Raw genomic sequence first — 11560 nt, 5'->3', positions numbered from 1 at the left:
GTGCACTAAATACAGGTTTCACTGCAGTTAATTTCACTTCCAAAAAATTGTAAATCGTAAACCGTTTTAATTCGTACAGAAGTACGGTAAATTAATTAAGCCCAGGTTAGGGAATGCAGCACCTTCCACAATAAACAAAGTTTTGCTTCTTGCACACAAGTTATGAAGAACTTTTAAATGATATCCTCCTACTGTAAAGTAATTTGTACTCACCAGTCTGTTCAGAACAACAGGGTGAATCCAAAATCAAACCGCGTCAACAACAGTAACTGTTTCAATAATAAAAAAGAAGAAGTTAAGCAGATTGTATATCGAAATGCGTTACTTCTAGCGAGCATTCATTCGCGTGACTATATTTTCTTGCGTGACTCATTGTTAGAGCTCGCAACCCAAATAACATTTGTCACGCTATACATGCAAATTTCTTCCACAGGAAATGATTTAATAGTATTTAATATTGACTTTTCTGGCAGAGCTAAAGCTCATGTTTTGAAGTACGATGTAAATTTACGGTGTTTAGTTACACTATCTTGACATCAAAGGGAAACCACCACCAAGAAACTGAAATAAGAGTGAGGGAATTCCCCTGCAAGATAAAGGCAGACAATGACCAAAACAAATAAAATAGCTGGAAGACAGCTAAATAAAAGAGTAATTCTAATAAGTATTACATTCTTTGCTCTCTTTAGTTTTCATATGCAGACGAGATAGCCCAAATTTCAAGGAAACAGATGATCGTATCACGCATGCGTTTGTGGGTATCCGGGATGTGGGTTTAAAAAAGGGTACGGGGTAAAAATACCTTGGTGGAAAGATAATATCCTCTTTTCGGCGAGCTGGAGGCGCGACTCTTTTAGAGTTCATGGTAAGATACAGAAGAATAATATAGAAAACAGAAAATCGCATTTTCTCTGTTAACTCTAAAGTTTCAGTGAAGTGATTTCCAAGGAGCGCGCATTAGCTCAATGACCACGAAATACCCCTCTAGAGGCCACAAAAAAACAAAGATACAAACAATCAAACAAACAAAACAAAACAAAACAAAAATATTACTACTACTACTACTACTGTTCAGAGTTCATTCGTTATCCTACGTTGCCTCGTTTGATTTGTTGCGACCCCCAAATTATCAATCGAAGAAAATCCAACTTATATTTGTCGAGCTCATTCAAGATATATGCGAACGATTTAATTCGAGGTTGATTGGTTCGTGATGTTGCTAGAGCAAAACATGCCAAATTTGTATTAGTTATCGTCCTTACAGTGAGGCCAGTATGTGTACAGCATTTCGTAACTGAAAGAAGCCCGTTCTGTGACAGAGTTAGGTTCTACTTTAAGGGCGTAGCTTAGGGAGGGGGATTCTAAGGTGTCCGTGACTCCCCCTTTTGTAAGCCTTTTTTAAGGAAACAACCTACAACAGGTGGCAAAAACGACATGACAATCTGGTGAGTACTGTCACTTTGACACAGTGTGACTTCCCCCCACCCCCCATTTGAAAAATCCTGGTGGAGATGATCAACGTCTTTGTAAAGTGACTATCATAGAGGTGTGTTCTTGATCCATTGCAGTCTTATCTCAACCCTAAATGTATTCCATAACAGGTTGGTAGGGACATGAGGCATTAGCTAAAGCAGGTCACTAATAGAGCACTAGCAGTGCTGGCAAAAGCATTTGATTCGGGATGTCGAGACCATAAACACTAGGCCATACAATTATATGAGGAGGTTTTCGGGATATCCCGAATAAGCGAGATCGATATGGTAACTGTTAACAGTGGAAGCCGAAATTATACAATGTTAGAAACAAAATATAATTACGACTAACTTACCGTTGCGCAGCAGACTGTGTACAGCCGTTTGCTCTCCTTAAGAAAAATTGCAGAGGGGCGTCTAGGTGACATTGTTACAGTATAGCGTGCTGTTCGCATAAATTATGGTTCCACAAAAATATTTCAGTTTCAAATTATCTGACATCACAAGAGGAAAGAGAAACAAAATACGAAAAAGACATTGCCGTATGCACGTGCACTTTGACTGATAAAGCCATTTATGACCTCTGCTAAGGAAATCACAGAACAAACAAGCTTCAAGTTCGAATTCAGCCTTCCCTGTGTTTTCTTTTTATGAATGTGGTAACGAGTTATTATTGTCAAGTGAGAGGACAAACAATACAAGATTAGCTGCTTACCATAGTGGAACTTCCTTTGAAAACTGAAAACTACGAAGCATTCCCGTGAGAAACGTATTTTGTACTTTTGTGCGAGCGAAACTGATCTCTTAGGGAATACGTTATTAGCTCACGAAACACAAAATGCACCTAAAGAGCCCAAACAAAATAAAACTGACTGGTCAGATTTTATTCCTCGTAGTTCTAAGTGCCTCCCCCACCCCCTCCAGGAAGGTATCGGAAGGAGAACTCAGTGTATTGTCCTCTTGGGTCGGGAAATGGACAATTTCTTCCTTACCTAACTATAATAAAAGGTGTGTTATCGATTTATTGCAGTCTATTGGCTCAAGCCTGAAGTCGGGAAGGATGTGTAGTAATAACTTAAGCTAGCGAAGGCAGCTCAAATATCCTCTTCTGGCAGATTACTGCTAGGAAAGGTTTTCGTTCGAGACCTTCCTGCTTTAACCAAGACGCAATAAAATTAACTGGGACGTTTTCGTGATATCCCGAATAAACACGATGGATATGGTAAAATGTCATTAGCCGAAGCCGACAACAATGACTTACTTACCGTTGCGCAGTGGTTTGTATACAGCCGTCCATTCTCCTCAAGAAAACTGCAGAAGCGTGTTTGTGTGTTGCTGTTAATAATTCTGTTGCTCACTCAAATTATTCATCCGTAAAACTATTTCAGTTTCCCAGCATCTGACGTCATAAGCGGAACAACAAAATAAATGATATTGCTGTCTGCACGTGATTTTTGCTTTCGGCCGTTTATGACCTTTTCTATGTTTACCGATATAAAAAACCAGACCGCTCGGAATAATTTCGTCATGACCAATATGGTTTGATACTTCAGTTAATCAATCTTTTAAATGCCAAAGTATTAAAAGACAATCTCATATACAGGGTCACCGCCAGTAAATTTACTATTTGTGTCAGTCTGTTGATGATATCCGTCGTCATTCCTGTTGTAACAGGCCTTGAAGTCACAGAACCAAACAGCTTGGAGTTTGCTATTAGTCTCGAGTACATTCAATTGATAATTGGTTAAGAAAAGACCAAAAAATAAAGGATAACTTTTACCTACCACAGGGAATTTCACATCGGAAAGGGTCGACAGTGAATTCTATGAAACACTCAGGAAAAAGGATGATATATATTTCGCAGGGGTTTGGTGGAATGCGCGATGGGTTTGAACAAGAGGCGAGATCCGAAATATGACACTTCTTCGTAAAAACATAGTATGCACTCTTTAATAATTAATGGCGGGATACGCATTGACAAACAGCAAATTGCGAATCGTTTCTTAATTCCACGGTGTTACTAAAATGAACTGTGAGGAGTGGATTTTGTCTAAAGCGGCAGGAAATACGCCTCGAGAGGCCGTCTAAAGAAATTGTCCTGATATTTTTTCTTCTCGTCATATTTAGTATTTTCGTCCTTCCGGCAGCTTAATGTAATACGCGGTTTTGAAGTTATCAAGATCGAACAAAATCGAAAGAAGTTTTAATGGAGCTAAATCAAACTATATAAGAACGATTCAATTCGTGTTTGCGGTACGTAATATTGTTTTTGTTTTTGTTTTTGTTTTTGTTTTTGTTCTTCCGTACAGGAAGGACAGTATTTATAGAACATCTGTTTGTGGCGAAGAGAAACCTCTGTCCAGGATCAACCTGTTATGATTAAGGTGTTCACTTCTACTTGGGGTGGATTGATTCATTGCAGTCTACTCCCAACTCTGAATGTGGTAAATTCGAAAAACTGGTTAAGAGGGAAATAAAGCATTTGCTTATGTGGGTCACTGGAACAATCTGCTACCAAATTATTGGTGCCAAGAGCATTTGATTTAGGACCTCAAGGTAATAGCCACTAGGCCATACAACTATACGAGGAGGCTTTTTTCGATATCCCGAATGAGCAAAATTGGTATGGTAATTTTTATCAGTCGAACTTGTAATCAAATATTGTTTTAAACAAAATAATGAGTAACTTACCGTTGCACAGTGGTCTGTGTTCAGCCGTCCGCTTTCCTCAAGAAAAATTGCACAGAGACTTCCGCGTGTCACTGTTCATAATAGGGTCGCTCGTGTAATTAACATTCATAAAAAAATATCAGTTTCACAGCATCTGACGTGCCAAGTGAAGACAAAAACGAAATTGTTGGGCTCACGTGATTTTGTCATAAGGCCGTTTGTGACATTTGAGCATGTTCACAGATATTCACGCAATGATTGCTCAACAAGAAACTGAAATGATATTGAGTTACTTCCCCTGCGACTAGAGGAAAAAAACTATCTAGGGTGTGTTACATCTTTTCCTATCTGACATGCTTTAAAGACAGAGGGCGACCTTAGAAGAACTTAGCCTGCGAGCAATGCGAGCAATGCGATCCGGCTGGTGAAGAGGCGCAAAGTTTACTTTCTCGTGTCGCGGCTTCGCTTCCGGATTTCTCGCTCGCTGCTATGCCACGCGCCCTTGTGCTCCAACGTGAGCTCGCTCGCAGGCTAAGAAGAATTTAGCTGATGTCGTTCGATCTTTTTTAATTCTTCATGCGCATGATTAAGACGCGAGAGAATGTGAATTTACCAACTATGTCAGTCACTTTATAATAAACTCTCCACGATCGATGCGATCGATGCATTCTTCCTAATTTCCATTGTAACAGACCACGACATCACAGACTCAAACAGCTTCGAGTTAGCCATAAGTCTTCGTTTTCGGTTTTTATGAATGTCACAGCTCTACATTATTGTCAACGGAGAGGGTAAACAATACCATTTTAGCTACTTACTACAGTAGGTTCCCTTTGAAAAGTGAAAAGTACGAATTGCAGGTTCGGGTGTTTCCAGAAATTCCAAGAAAACAGCTGATCATAAAGTGCGGTTTAAAAAATTTGTTTAGAGAGTTTGTGAAGTTTACAGAGGAAGAACGTTTTTCAGTTTTCTCTTCCGCATTCCGCCATTAACTTATTTAAAATCTCCCGCATCCCGCCTGCGTAATGTATTTTCACGCATGCTTGATGGGTACGCCTGGAAATGCTCTACAAAATAAAGCAATTCCGATTTCATTCGTCGCTATCCTCAGTGCCTCCCTCCCCTGGTAGGGTAACTTGGTACTCGCGAGTGTAAAATCTTTGATGCACTTTGGAAAACCAAGTTATCAATCGAGGAAATTCGAACGAAGTTTTACTGGAGCTACTGTCAATCAAGCTATATCAGAACGATTGAATTTGACTTTGATTGGTATGTAATGCTTCTCCTACAAAACATCCCACCAACTGTTGTTGTTTTTCTTTGTACAATAAGGCTAGTATAAATATACACATTTGTTTGTATTAGAGAGTTGTTTTCGTTATGGGATAGCGTAAAGTCCTACTTCGACAATTTCGGCAGGAGCATGACGCATGTGCTAAAGCAGGTCAGTAATAGAATTCTAGCAGATTACTCCTGGCAGGAGTTTTGATTCTTGGACTTACCGGCCTATTAGAGGAGGTTTTTGTAGTATCCGGAATAATTAATGACAAATGTTATCAGTAGCAGTTTATATTTTATGGCAAGGTAGTTATTAAGCAGATCTCAGCGTTCTGTTTCGTTCTTTCTGGGTCGGGATTTTGCCATAAGAACCGTGTCCATGGAAACGGTCATAACACGTGTATTTTCTGTTTTTTGAAAGAACGTCCCGGTGGTCATATAATAAACTACTTAATGTCGAGGAAAGGTTGTTGTCATCCATCGTGGTAGATGCAATAATAAAGTGTATTATCGTTTGTCTCACGTTGTAGTCACTTGAGATGTAGATCGCGACGTTTCGACTGCTTACTGCTAGTCTTCTTCGGGCGATAAGGTCGACTGATTGCACGGTACCATTTATATCACAAAAGTCGGCTGTGATTGGTGCATTTCGATCCTCCTATTGTTCCATTGTTCCGGCGAGTAGCTGTTCCGTCAGCGGTCCGCTGTTGTACCGTTCTCCCGTTGTTGTGTTTCTTGATCGTGGGTATCCATGCTTCAGGAATTTCAATTCCACTATCCCTGTTGATGTTATTAGGGTGAAGTCTTATGTGAATAGCTTCCTTCACCCTACGTGTGTACCAGTGAGGATCTCGATCAATAAACTTGACATCATTGCAGATAGGATAGTGGCCGGTCTCGTGGGTGTGTTCAGAAACGTTGGAGGTCTGGGTACGGGCGAGTCGTATATCCCTGTCGTGTTCTTTGATGCTCTCCTGCAAAGATCTCCCTGTTTCCCCGATGTAGACTTTGCCGCACTCACAGGGAATCCTGTAGACAACACCATCTTGTTTAGCCGGGTTGACAGTGTCCTTTGGTCGCACTAAGTGTGACCGAGGTGTCGTGTCGGACTTAAAGACGGTGCGAATGCCTTGTTGTTCTAGGCAACAAAGGTGTCAACACCTTTACATAGGACCTGTCTGCTTTCTTGGCTAACGTATTATCTCCTCTTGCAGGTAACTCGAACTTCGCAGTGAAGAACTCAACTGACTTCGCCTCCACTATCGCCAGTGAAGAGATTCAGGACCACAAGATCATGGTGTCTTTCGACGTAGAGTCACTGTTTACCAACGTACTGATCGAGGGCGCCGTACAAGCCGCGCTACAAAAAATGGAGAACGACGCAGGCCTGGCTGACCGCACGACACTTACACCAGTTCAAATCGCGGACCTCTTGGATTTCGTATTAAGATCTACGTACTTCCAGTACAACGGATCGATTTACGAACAACGAGACGGCGCAGCCATGGGGAGCCCTGTATCCGCTGTTATTGCTAATCTCTACATGGAGATATTTGAAGAACAAGCAATAGAGTCCGCACCTTGCAAGCCTAAGATCTGGAAACGCTACGTAGACGATACTTTCACCATCCTGGATCGGGATAGAGTTGATGTCTTCCTGCAACACCTGAACAGTCAATAACCATCAATCCTTTTCACCATGGAGATCAAGAACAACAGCAAGATCGCCTTTCTCGACACGTCAGTTTACAGAGAACCTGATAGCCGCCTTACCACCAGTGTCCACAGGAAACCAACACATACTGATCAGTACCTAGCGTATGATTCACACCACCCTCAGTCAGTAAAGCGCGGTATTGTGAAGTGTCTGTACGACCGGGTTAAACGTCTCGTGACCAAACCATCAGTAATCGCTGGAGAGAAGAAACATCTGTCATCTGTACTTGTTTCTAACGGATATCCCTCCTCTTTTGTACAGAAGATCACAAAGGCGCGAAGAACCCCAAGAAGAGAGCCTGTCGATAATACACTTTATTAATAAACTACTTACTAACCTAGCTTGCTCGAGCCGTACTGGGGAATATTGGCCTTCGCGCGGTCGTTATCGTATGGACCTCGCTTCGCTCTGTCCGTAATGCAACGACCTTGGGCCATTATTCCCCAGTACGGTGTAAGTAAGCTAGGTTAGTAACAGGTTAATAGTTTACATTGTTTCTAAGAAATGATCCTCTTAATTACCGTTGCGGAAAATACAATATAGAAAAATTTATAATTTTTTGTGTGCAAATATACAAGATACTCAGATACCGCGCGTTAACTCCCTGAAATCATGCCCTTGATCCCGGCATGCATTTACTTAGCTGCTGCAGATTAGTGAAGGCAAACCAGGAATGCATGGTTTCCAGTCTGGACTACAGCTCTGAACCGATAAGAAAGGGGATAGTGAGTAAACTGTGTGCTGTTAAAAATGATCTCACTTTATTTACAAGAGGCACTAGAACACACATCAAAAACTATCTAGTGCTAAATTTAGATTCAATTAAATTTCAAACGCATTAATATAACTATAGAGACAGTAACTACCCTAATGTCATCATCAGTTCTCGAGGCGCCAGTAGGCGCATATTCTAAAGTAATACAAGATATTTGCGTGAGGCAAATTAAATTAAATGGTATTACAAGGAGATCAGTATCATTTATCAAGCATTCAAACACAGCTTTCTTAACTGGACTACTTAAACTCAGTGATTGATGCGTTTTGCAAATGAACAGAATCTGCAAACAATCCAATACGCTTCAGCAAAGTACTTTTCCTGCTCAGTTGTGTTTTTGTTTGTTGAGTTCCTGGACATTAATAAAAGTCAAAAAACTGAGTGACGAAAACACAAAGAGAAAACTCATCCCCACGAACAATTTAAAAAATGGAACTTTTAATATGATACCATAAACGACACTTTTTAAAAGTAATGGCGCACTGTTTAAATCGCTAGTCAGAAGTTGTGTCGTGCGCGAGGTGACTTCGAGGTGAAAAACAACTGGAATCAAGCAAACACTTATCCTGAAGGAGAAGGCAAATTCTAGGCTTGGTAAGAAGGAAATTTTAATTTTTCATACATTATAATCGCTCGGTAACAGTGGGTCGCGGGAGGGGTGAGTGGGAAACATTCTCAACAGGGACAACTTTTCACCATGTAAGTAGGCCCTTAACGTGCAACCGACACTGAACCACAGGTCGCTTAGCGGCGACAGTGGGTTAAATCGAAGAGATTTAGGCTTAAAAAAACACTCAGAGAAAATTAATTCTCTCTACTCAATTACCATATAGTTTTGTTAACGTAAGTTCTGAGAATTTAGTGTCACATCAAGACGATTGGTCTATACTCATTACCTGTCTTCCGGACAATGTGTTGATGATCTTTAACTAATGGCTACTCACTTTCTGATCTCTAGCTATGACTTTCCTTTCTCGTTCCTTGCCACGGAGTTATTTCTTGAAAAACGTAACTCGTCCATTTGATTCAAAATTGTCTGTATTCGAAGGACATCTCACACGGAGAAAAAGTGGCAAGAATTTAAACAGTGTTTATTTGATGCATGTGAGCGCAATCTTAAATTACAACGCTTAAAAGCCTGGAAACGTAGCTGTTACCATGCGTTTCTGTAAGGACAGGAAAATAATCCTTGGCTACACAGACACTCATGATCAGAGTGCGCACTCAGTTGTTAGAGGTTATTGCTGAAAAGTATCAAACAAAAACGTCTGTAAATTCCACTGTTTGTCCAGTTGATGATCTACATGGTTAGCATAAACACTCACGCTTCATTGGCGAGGGCGAGGCTGTGAGAGAACTACCAACACATGAAATCGTTGCGCGAGTGTTCTAAATGCAAACGATTTCAAAAACCGTTGTTGACATGTCTAGCAGGATTTGGATCTCGTAACTTATGACATGAAATGGCGACAGTTTCGCTAACGTTTATTAGCTTGCCCCTCCCCTCCCTCCGCCAAAAAAGCGTTTTGGTTCTAAAAAATACTTACCGTTTATGTCCCAAAGTCAAATGTCACGTTGTCTCCAATCAGCATAAAGGGCGCCCAATCGAGAACGTTGTTAAAGCCGTTACCTCTCATCCATTTCATGGCCTGGTGAAGAGATTCACTGGCACTCTCCCCACGAACAAGATGCTCGTAGAAACGACACATTAGCTGCTCTGTTGCTTCGTCACTTATGGCCCATAGAGCCACCAAAACGGACCGTGCACCGGATCCTAAGAACGCTCGAGCGATCCCAACGACTCCTTCGGCTCTAATCTGCCCACGTGCACTATGACAGTAGCTAATTACCACCAGTCTAGCTTGCAGTTGAACTTTTGCAATGTCAGAAATCGTCAATAGGTAATCTTCTTCTTCTGGAACCCTGTTAGGAGGTCCTACTGGAGAAAGGGCAATTTCTCCTCTTTCGGCATTACCATGGGCTGCAAAATGTATAAGACTCACTGAATGTAGCCCGTCAAGTACCGCCTGCTTTGTTGCCTGCCGTCCCAACAAAGGTTGAACACCTAGCAGTCGTCCAATCCTGGCTGCTTCATTTCCTGCACAGGGTAACCTAGAAACCCAGGTTTTCGTTCCTTTGTAACGCACCGTACCGACAACTGGATCCCCCACTATCAGAGCACCAGTCTGACTGTGATAGTATACAGGACTGTCCTGAATGAGCTTGAGAGTCGTCAAAGAAGGAACGATGCGGATTCTGAATTTCTCTGATAAATACCTCCCGCCTTCATCTGTTAACGCTGGAAATGGAACTTGGTTTAAGAAGCGATCAGGAACAACAATGAGCTCGGGCTCCTCAAGTAGATCAGCTACCGGACGGATTAACGCTCTGTAGTACAAAGAAACGCTCGATTCGGAGTTTTGACTTTCTTCATCTTCTTCCTCTATAAGTCTTAATGCTGCGAGGTTCTCAACGTCACTTAAAGATCGATCTTCGCAATCTTCCTCGGATAAAACAGCAAAGCTCCGAAAGCTTTTTGCGAAGAAATCATGTAACTTGTCAACTGGTCCGGCACCAACTAGTTTCTCATCCACTGTTATTCTTCGGAACTGAATGATTCCTCTTGTCTTAAGAATCCAGAAAAACAGATCATTATTATGATAAGAAATGTACAGACAAGGGGAGTTACTTTCTTTTTTCATAATATTTTCAACACCAATCCACGATTGCGGATCAGCTGAAACTTGGCTTTTAAGAGAATACTGAGTTGCCATCAAGTCTGCTAATGCTCTAGCCCGAGCCCGCTCTAAAACATAAAGTGCATGGTTCGGATTTCCCGAAAAACAAAGGAATGCACTAAGATCCCGGTAGAGAAAATAGCGACCATCTGAAGACGATACCTTAAAATCGTCGTTGTCCCCTAACAAACTTCGTAAAGTTTCGCTTCTGTTCATACTCAAAAACAGACAGTCAAACGCTTCCTGGATCTTATATCGGCATAACTTCACCAATGAAAGATGAGAGAGACATGGGAACTCTTTTTCTAAGTCTTCAATGTCTCGACTAATTGACAATGCCCTCTCAATATAATCTTCAGCCATGACATATTCACCAACAGATTGATACAATACTCCTACGTTTCCGTAATCTGCTGCTTCTCCTTCTTTGTCACCAATTTGTATTTTAATGGCAAGTGCTTTCTCAAGATATTTTCGCGCTTAGTCATATTCACCAAGATATTTAAACACAGTTCCTAAGTTTCCGTAATCTGCTGCCTCTCCTTCTTTGACACCAATTTGTATTCCAATGGCAAGTGCTTTGTCAAGATATTCTTTGGCTTTTTGATATTGACCAAGAGATTCAAACACAGTTCCTAAGTTTCCGTAATCTGCTGCCTCTCCTTGTTTGTCACCAATTTGTATTCTAATGGCAAGTGCTTTCTCAAGATATTCTTTGGCTTTGTGATATTCACCAAGAGATTTAAACACAGTTCCTAAGCTTCCGTAATCTGCTGCTTCTCCTTCTTTGTCACCAATTTGTATTGTAATGGCAAGTGCTCTCTCAAGATATTCTTTGGCTTTGTGATATTGACCAAGAGATTCAAACACAGTTCTAAGTTTCCGTAATCTGCTGCTACTCCTTTTTTGT

The 11560-nt window shown here is 41.1% G+C and overlaps 1 long non-coding RNA gene and 1 pseudogene across 1 annotated transcript; both read right to left on the bottom strand.

Moving 5' to 3' along the window:
* Positions 1 to 1883: 1883 nt before the first annotated feature.
* LOC145484483 (uncharacterized) lies at positions 1884 to 4260 on the bottom strand. Its single transcript, XR_014049022.1, has 2 exons — positions 4164 to 4260; positions 1884 to 2871 (listed from the first exon to the last, which is right to left on the bottom strand). It is a non-coding gene; the product is annotated as an uncharacterized LOC145484483 (long non-coding RNA).
* A 3295-nt stretch (positions 4261 to 7555) lies between these two features.
* The window catches only part of LOC145461465 (uncharacterized), a 107493-nt pseudogene continuing 103488 nt past the window's right edge, over positions 7556 to 11560 (bottom strand).

This window comes from Orbicella franksi, chromosome 1 (assembly GCF_964199315.1).
Source record: "Orbicella franksi chromosome 1, jaOrbFran1.1, whole genome shotgun sequence".
NCBI lineage: Eukaryota > Metazoa > Cnidaria > Anthozoa > Scleractinia > Merulinidae > Orbicella > Orbicella franksi.
The sequence above is the reverse complement of the archived record's forward strand: the minus strand, read 5'-3'. Positions and strand labels throughout refer to the sequence as shown.